Source organism: Pezoporus wallicus, unplaced genomic scaffold, assembly GCF_028554395.1.
Source record: "Pezoporus wallicus isolate ANWC-B61680 ecotype Strahan unplaced genomic scaffold, APGP_CSIRO_Pwel_v1 contig_8388, whole genome shotgun sequence".
In the NCBI taxonomy this organism is placed as follows: Eukaryota; Metazoa; Chordata; class Aves; order Psittaciformes; family Psittacidae; genus Pezoporus; species Pezoporus wallicus.
In genome coordinates, this window is record NW_026641203.1 from 684,750 (window position 1) to 693,997 (window position 9,248).

The window sequence follows — 9,248 nt, forward strand, 5'->3', positions numbered from 1 at the left end:
TTCTGTTAGCCTAACTTACTTTTACCTTGTTTTGACTGTGACAGCAATTCTCTAGCCATCAAGTTGACTTCTGCCTAACTTGTTCTAGCTTATTTCTGTGACTACGATATATGTTAATAATCTATCAAACACTCAAGTTACCTACTAAGTAACCCTACACTGTTTGGAGCAATTTTATGTTGTGTACAGCTTTTCTGTAATAATTCATTTGGACTATGGTATTAGCATCATTTGAACAAGACTAATAACAATTGCATTGTCTTTTAATTATACTCATAAAATATTAACTAGATGTGATTAATAAATCCTTGCACCTGTGTATGTTTTCTGTCTTAGCCCACAGCAAAATTTTGAGTGTAAAAAAAAATCCTAATTGAGACTTGAGCCAACTGTATGTATCATTGTGTGCTCTGCTATTGTATCACAATAAATATTACTCATCACAGAACTTCAGTCCTAACAGAGCATGCTGGTTTACAAAGCTAAACCACTCATAGTTTCAGGAGAAGCTTCAGATAATTAATTCAGATCAACAGCATTTTGCCTTTTGCACTCATCCACTTCCACACCTGCACTTACAGTAGCTGTTAAATATTTTTCTGACATACTAACTTACATGCACTTCATAACAATGAAAATCTTCCTCTTCTCTAAAATAAGGATTCATCTTTTCCCATTCCTCCCTAGGAAACTGCTACAGCTCCCAGATTTATTCACTCATCTTATGCCTCAGGATCTATGAAAAACTCAAGTGAAGGCTCAGTCTGAAACCCTTAATTCAGTTCCTTGGCTTGGAATGAGGCCAATAGCTAGGAAAACTGTTTTTACTAAACAAGTAATTTAAATTTTCATTTATCTATTTTAAGGTTTTTTTACTATCTATTGATAAGCATCAGCATTTATGGAACAGAATAACCCTACAATTACATTAGTTTTCAGCTTTCTCATGCACAAAGAACACTGGAATGAGATGGAAAGATAAACGGGATTCAATCTGTAAGACAATTACTATCTGATTATACAGCATTTCAGTATAAATACAGGGTAATTAAACAAGACTTATTTCAGATATTGCAGCACCTCTGCCACTGCCAGCACTGTGCTGTGTAACCCCGTTATGACTGGGTTTTCTGCCTTCACTTCCGTACTGTAAAGGCACCATCTTTAAAAGAACTCTGTATTTAATACTGAAATACACTTTTCCCAAATAACTGATCTTCTCATCGTTTTTGAAAGATATTCTCATGTGTCCTGGACTGTAGGAGTACCCAACCACCTGCAGACAAACTTCAGGAAGGAGCAAAGCCCTGCACTAAAGAGACAGGAGATGCAGACAGTATGTTGAGGACAATGAAGCTGGGAGTCAAACAAGACGTGCCCTGGTCCAGGTGCTCCTCATGTATTTTTTAACAAGTTGGGAGTTACTCACTAGAAATATATGGAATGTTTTTAATACAACACTACTACAGCACTTGACGTTTCAGAATGAAAATGGAAAACCAGCATAAATACCATATGAACAACCTGGAATGGATGGATGGGACTTACTAGTTCTGATAACATAAGGCCTGAAAGAAATGTGCAAAACCAGTTGGAAGAAAAAAAGATAAAGAGAAAAAAGGTTCCTCAGACTAATCTCTGCACTTCACATTTTGGAAAGGAATTCTAGTACGTGAAATCTAATCACATTCCCAACACAAGAAGCTGAAAAATCAATTCAAAAGCCTATTAAAAGGAAGCATTGCTTAGGTTTGATTCCTCTGCTGCCTCTTAGAGGGATAAGAAGCTATTGTCTGTTTCTGTAAAACAAGCTATTTGAAAACAGCAAGTGAACACAGACATTTAGCTATCATTTTACATTATTGTAGAATGTTTGCTTCCCACTTATAGAAAGCTCAGACCCTGAAGCCTACACTTTTAAATGAGATACCTAATAGCAAAACGTAAGGTCCAAATTTGTTTGTCCCCAAAACCAAAAGCACAACATTAAAACAGATTGTGCAATTTGTCTCTTAGTCTCCAAATGAACACAGCAGATAATGTAATTATATTCTGGAATGTAGAAGCACAAAAGGAAAAAAAAAATCATTTTCATTTTTGTTCAGAATAACGAAAGATTTGAACTTGTAAAAAAAGAAGCTAAATCCACCTGAGATAACCAGTTACGCATTGACCAGCCTAGCACATAACATACTAACATTTATATTAAACTGCTTTAAGTCTCTTATCTGTGTAAATGTCAGTTGATTTCAAGGGAAGACAGAGTTCACTGGGATCAGAAAGAAACATTCCCAGCACCATCAACACTCCCCCACGCCCGGAGGCAACAGCTCTCCAGGAAATACCATTCAACTGTTTGGCCCCATTTCTCTGTATAACTTTTCCTTGTAAATCATTCCTTCCCTGCCTGAATTCCAGAAATTCCCAAATCCCCAACAGACTGTTTTCAGCTTTGCCATCGTATCTCCTCTTCAGAGTTCAAGGTCAGGCAAATACATCACCTACCCTGCTGCACTCTGCAGTGATGCTGCAAGTCAATACCAGCACCCACAACTGGAAAACAAATAAAATTACTAGCATCTTTTCAGAACACTGCTCCTTTGTATACTTTGCTCCCTTACAGTTCTATATTGATGAAAAAGGCTGTCATAAAATTAAGGACCTAGAATTACATACCCAGTAACCCAGCTGAGTAATTTTAAAAAGCTGTTGTGTAAGAAACTCAGTTCCAAATTATGAGGGAAATAATAAGGTTTTTTTCATGACTCAAAATAGGTCACGTTCTTTCTCCCTATAGCCTAACTTTATTTTTTTTCTTTTATACATGTATATATATGAATACATGTGCCCTCTAAATTCTCCAGCATCAGATAAAAATATTGCCATTGGCATCTCAGCATGCAGCTTTGTTTAAATTTATTATTGTAAATACTATAGATGTTTTAAGCAGCTCAAAGAAAAGTGGTTTGAAGGTAGAAGACATTTACTGAAATTGCCTTGATAATTTAGTGCATGAAATGCTGCTCTGCAAACATACAGCAGTTAGGAAAAAAGTTTAACTATAATTTTAGTTATTATGCATGCTTTCGATACCACCTGTTATTTTTGTGATTTATAGTCTTAGTCTTTACACTGTAAACTACAAATGACCAAAACAACGCCAGGTGTCCCTGCCAGTGGAAGGAGGCTGGTACTATGTGATCTGTAAGGTCCCTTCCCCCAAACCATTTTGTGATTCTATATCCTGGCAAGTAAGATGGACAATACTCACCATTGTGAACTGATAGGAACTTGCTCCATGAATACTGTCAGGTTCATGGCTTTTATATTCAAGTTGCAGCACTGAGAACCACAGGACCCAAGATCCTTTTGAGAAAACCTATCACACTGTTTTTTTATTATATACAGTCCTTTGTTACAAAGAACTTGAAGACTGATCATCTTTAGTGAATTTAAAATGCTACCCTGCACTTTGGTAACCAAATCAGTAATAATGAATTCTTGCTTTTCTATCAAGCCCTTTGTTCCTATTTAATCATAGCAATTATTTCTATTGTGCTTACTCCCTGTAATTTTGTTATACAGAATGACAGTGTCTGAGCTAAAACAATTGCTCACAATAATCTGTGTTTATTTTTATTGTCATTACTGTCATTCCAGCTCTCTCATTGCAAAAATAGAGCGCTCAAAGTTATGCATAACAGACCATTTATTATCTATGCTGATCTTTTCCTTGGGGTTCAACCACCTACTAAAGATAAAACAAAAACCCCACTAATGCAAAGAATGAAAAGTAAACAAAAGATATCTTCTTATCTCTCCAATAATTGCCAATAAACATTGTAATAGTAACATGAAAAAATAGTTACTGAAACCTGTACTGAGGTTTTTTTGCATTGGACCATCAGATATTTTTTTGTTGCCAAGAAATGCCTTTTAAAGAGAGATCCATTTACCAACATGTACGAATAAGAAACTGAATCCCACAGAGCTGAACCTGAGCTAAAGTCAGAGAACACTTGCTTTTTCACCTGTACTCTCTCTCACCTCAGTACATTCTCGTCAAAATACAGAGAACAGAATTGCACCAATACTTAAAGCTGTGGGAAGCAGTTTTCTATGGCAGCAAAATGATGCTCGGCGTCTTGTTCTCTGACAACTGCATTGGCCTTTTGGCTGCCCGTGGATACTGAGCTGATGGTTTCAGAAACCTCTTGACTCTAAGATCCCTTCCCAAGTTTTACTGGGTACTTCCAAGCCCAGCACTATTGTAAGAACAAATGAAATTACTTTTTTCCTCTTTTTTTCTTAACCTAACAATTTATCTAAAATGAATTTCATCCGCTATTTGCAAGCTTCTCCTCTTTGCAAACTCCTCCAACAGCTCCTCACCATTGCCATGGCGCTCTGCTATCCACAAGGTCGGATTCCCAGCTCCATCCCCACTAGACCTTTTCTTGCTTTTTTAAATACACCAAAATTATATCGACAGCCTGCCCCTCCCATGGCACAGGGGCTGTTTGTAATAACAGTTCACACACAGCTTTGCATTTTAGTGCCAACTTCCTTCAGGACTCTCAGGTGAATAAAGTTAATAAAGAAAAACAGGAATACAGAAATAAGCTACTTCAGCTCTTGCCATGGAGGAAATCTACACAAATATCAAAAAAAGAGAATTGAACTCTTCTCACCTTAATCTGGGTGCCTAGAGACAAGCTCATTGTGTAGATTCTATTATATTAGGTAAAGATCTATTCAACATTGTAAATTAAATTTTGGGTACAATTCACCTAAGCAAATACAAAATTCTTACTCAGAAAGCAAGGCAGCCCTTACACTCCACTAACCATATTGATTAAAATTCATCTCATGGTAGTGGGAGCTGGCACAACTAATTTAGATGCAAACATATATAGAGAGATGCAAGACAAATTGCATTCCAAGATACATAATCTTCCAATAGTTAAAACTGGTTGAGAGACTTCTGTGCTTTGTGACTGAATTTATTTATGACAACTTTACGCTTTATGACTGAATTAAAGATACTGATACTTAAAACACTCTAGGATCTCTGTAACTGACAGCATGAGAGCACCTGTAAATGTAATGAGGCTCATGAGGACCTAACTAGACGATTACACACCATCCTCCCCCTGTGAGTTTAAGCTCATTCTTAATTCATACAAGAACAAGTCTTGCATGTATGCAACAGTTGAGAAACTCTATGTGATCCTTACATACCAAACACAACAAAAGCACTTTAAAAGAAAAGTGAGGAGACTGCAGAAGTGAGAGGATTGCAGAGGCATACTTGCAGATGCACCTAATGGCAACAGAATTTGCCTTGAACCCATATGAAGACCTGGTTTACACTACATAATGCCAATTACTCTGAAGAATCGTATACTAAATGTTTAAAATTGAGCACTTTACAATGAAAGAACACAGCCAACTTCAGTTTTTCCATCTTAACTCTTACCTGTTAGTTTACTTGTAGAAATTCTGAAAACACATTTGTGTTTACAGTGCATTTAAAAGCTAGTGTAAAGAAAAATAACCTTGGAAATTATTCCATTTCCAGACAAGATTTGAAGGGTGATTTGCAGTTTGTTAAATAAGCCCTATCTGTATTATGCCCTAAATGAAGGACATATTCTGTAGAAAATCTATACAGTCTCAAAATCCCAAGCATAATAAATATGGTTGAGTCTTAAAGCACATGAGAAGTAGTTATGGTAAATAGAGTGTCTATAAAGAATCAGAGATGAGTGAGACTACATATGCAAAAGAAATAAAAACTTAACACAGATCCACTTGCCAGGAAGACCCTGGGAGTCTGTCACAGTGCACAGCCTTTATTAACTCACTTCTTAAAAGCTAAGGGAGACAGCTAGAGTTGAAGACACGCAAACAAGCTGTGTATGATCTTCTTCATATTCCACAGTACGGACTATTAACTGACTCATAAACAAAAGGAACAAAATCAGAATAAACAAATACTATTTTTTAAAACAGAGCATTATTATTCTTCTCTAATATCTCATATAATTGAGCTGTATGATAGGCCTTCACCAAAGAATTTTCTTTTTGGAATGTATTAAAGCAGAGATGCCATATTTAATCTACACGGTTCCAGGGCAGCATCAAACAAGTCTGGAACATCTGACAGGACAAAACAGACTTGATGTAGATGTTAAACAACAATACATTAGAGCTACAATCAGGCCAAATTAAAAGTTACCAGTAAGTCTGACTGATAGGATAATATTTTCAGCAAGTAATAACACATTTGAACTTGGGAGTAATTAGTTTTCGTAGTATAAATAAGTAATCGTACATGATACTTTTCAGCAACTGTCACCAACAGATGTTCAACAAAAGCTGTTTGCACCAATGAGTAATTAAGAAGTGTTTACAACTGGTATTATGTGAGACTATAACTGGAAAATTACATGCATAAGGCAGTGGCTCATTCCCTGCTGAGAACCTGGTGGGATGCACAGTTCTCACCCACGTTTACGGGAGACGTGCATTAACTCAGTGCTCCTCCTCATCTAGAGCAAAAGACTTTGATTTACCATCTTGAGAACCATGGCAGCTACCAGGTGAACACGCGGCTGATAGTACAACCAAAAGCAGTAACATGGTCATAAATATGAAAGAATGTAAGTAAAGAAAGGGAAGGTATTGTTTTGTACTGAAAACTGTTTCAGTTTTGGAAGATGTGGAAAGGACTGTATATGTGTTAGTATTCTTTTATACTCTGCATAAAAAAAGATTATCTTAAACAAGTATCAGAAAACGCCTCCTACACTCAGTCTATGTAGTTTAACAGAAAGTACACCAACTGTAAATTAATTACAGCCTGCTTGCATTAACATGTGGAACAAAAAATGTGGTAAGAAAGATCCTTAAGCCTAGCAGACAAAAGCTAAAGCAATCATAGTAGCTAAAAGTTGAAACTTTGTAAATGCAACACAGAAAAAGGAAGATTTTGAAATACACAAACAAAACAGCAAGGGTAATATGACACTAGACTCATCTTCATAATCAACTTGGATGTGCCTGACACTTCAAGCCTTTTCTCCACTTTGAAGTGACAAAACTCGAGCTACAAGGGATGGCAACTCCTTCTAGCAATTAGAAAAGAGCTGCAAGGAGGAAGCCATTTCTAAAACACTGACTCATGGAAAGATGCCCAGCACGACCCAAAACACAAAGTGTTCTGGTCCCTTTTCTTTCACTGAACAAATGTTAACATTGCCAAGCAATTCACAGTTCTTTATAATACCACATAAGTACCCTCAGGAGGCAGGTTAATTTATCACTACTCCACAGTTTATTTGCTACAAAGTTGTGTGAGAATTAAGATCTAAGATATCAAGATCAATAGAGCCACAAACATGATTTATATTAGTTTTCATTTATGATACTTTAACCTTTCCTTAGCCTCAGCTAGCTGCCTCACAATTCCCTTCTAGCTCATTAAATGTTATTTTGGATTGAATTTATTAAAAAGAAAACATATATTAAAAATTACTTCACTGTACAGACAGGGCTTTCAATTAAACAATGATATCCAAAATTATTACCCTCTTTTCCCAACAGTGACCAATCTAGAATATGTGCTTCTGCAATCAAAAGTCATGCAGGTCTCTGAGCTGCATATTAACGCTACTGGGTATTTCCACAAAACACATAATTTCCTGATGTCAACCTCAAAACAAGATCAACATTTCAAATCAAGCTCTACACACTTTTAGAATGTATCCTTTTACACTGAACTGAATAGTAAATTATTTTAGCCTAGTCTATATGTCTAAGCACCAGGTCTTAAAATTAAGCTCTTACTATATTCTCAGAGTTGCACTTTGCAGCAAGTATTTGGAATCATTTTGCCTCCACATTCCGATAAGAAATACAGTCCGTAGCTAGCAAATAGGGGTAATTAAAAGAAACATAAACCACATAATCACAGCTCTCTTAGCCATACCACTTAGATTTCAGATCTGGAATATGTTGTGTCAAATTCATAACTTGTCACATAATAATAAAGGATCACTCCATGCATTTATACTAAAAATCTTCTGGCACCTTCTCTGATATTACAATGATTATGTCAACAATAAAAATAAAGCACAAAATAAAGGGGAAGGCATACAAATAAAGATTAAAAAATAAACTAAATGTAGAAATGATAAAACCCAAAAGGTTTCTGGATACTGGATAAAGAGTGGATAAACACAGAACAAGATTTGAGTGGCTTTTCCAACAAGCAGCCCAACTGGAGATAGAGAGCTGAAAGGGCAAAGAGGATGCAATTAGCAAGATCATGGGCAGGAACCGGCAGGGCGAAAAACGGTACTTCACAGAAACAGAGGTGAACAGAAACAGAGCTTAACTGTGCAGAAGAACAAAAATGTGCCATCTTATCAGAATCCAGCAAAGATAAAGGTCTAGCAAAGGTTACAAAGGAAGAAATGTGACTAGAAGGCAGAATGAAGAACGAATGAATGTGACAAGAAGTCAGCTGATTGGAGCTAGCCCAGCCAGAGCCAGAGCCGGCACGCTTCAGCGACCGCGAGGGTCAACAGAGCTTCGGAAAATCAGAGGGGATAGCGCAGAGGCATCGCGATTCCCGACATATCGCGATTCCCGACATCTCCCGATCCCCGAAGCCCCAGCAGCCCAGGGGGCGTTCCCACGGTGACGGCGACCACCCCCCTGCCCCTTGCCTTGAAAGAGCCTCGGAGAGGGCAGCGGCGCTGCCCACCGGGCGCAGGGAGGAACAAGCAGGTCGTGTTGCTGACCCTGTTGCTGCTGTCCCACACTGCGGACCAATATGGTCGCCTCCAGAAAGAGAGCTTGCAGTAAGAAGACTGCAGCAACTCAGACAGAGACCCCGTCCCAAACCCTGCCTCTTCAGGTCTCTGGATGCAGGGAGTGCCAGAACCTGCTGCTGCCAGGGGAGGGAGGACAGCATTCCACCTGCGGGAGGTGTGAGCAGGTAGAAGATCTGCTTAGCCTGGTGGCAAAACTTAAGGAGGAGGTTGAGACGCTGAGGACCATCGGGGAGTGTGAAAGGGAGATCAGCTGGTGGAGTAACTCCCTGGCGTGCCAGTTGGAACGGTTCCAGGGAGATACCCCCCAAAAGGGGATGGACCCCCTGCCCTCGCAGGCAGAGGGGGATGGCCCGAGACAGCCCCTGCCCCAGCTGATGCTCTCCATCATCTTTACCGAGTCTTGGG

At 38.3% G+C, this 9,248-nt stretch overlaps 1 long non-coding RNA gene across 1 annotated transcript in view; it reads right to left on the reverse strand.

Annotated features, from left to right (window-relative positions):
• Positions 1-8,336, reverse strand: part of LOC130606338 (uncharacterized) — a 28,440-nt gene extending 20,104 nt beyond the window's left edge. Inside the window, exon 1 of the long non-coding RNA XR_008973952.1 lies at positions 7,852-8,336. This is a non-coding gene — a long non-coding RNA (uncharacterized LOC130606338). The remainder of the gene's footprint in view (positions 1-7,851) is intronic.
• Between the last annotated feature and the right edge of the window lie 912 nt (positions 8,337-9,248).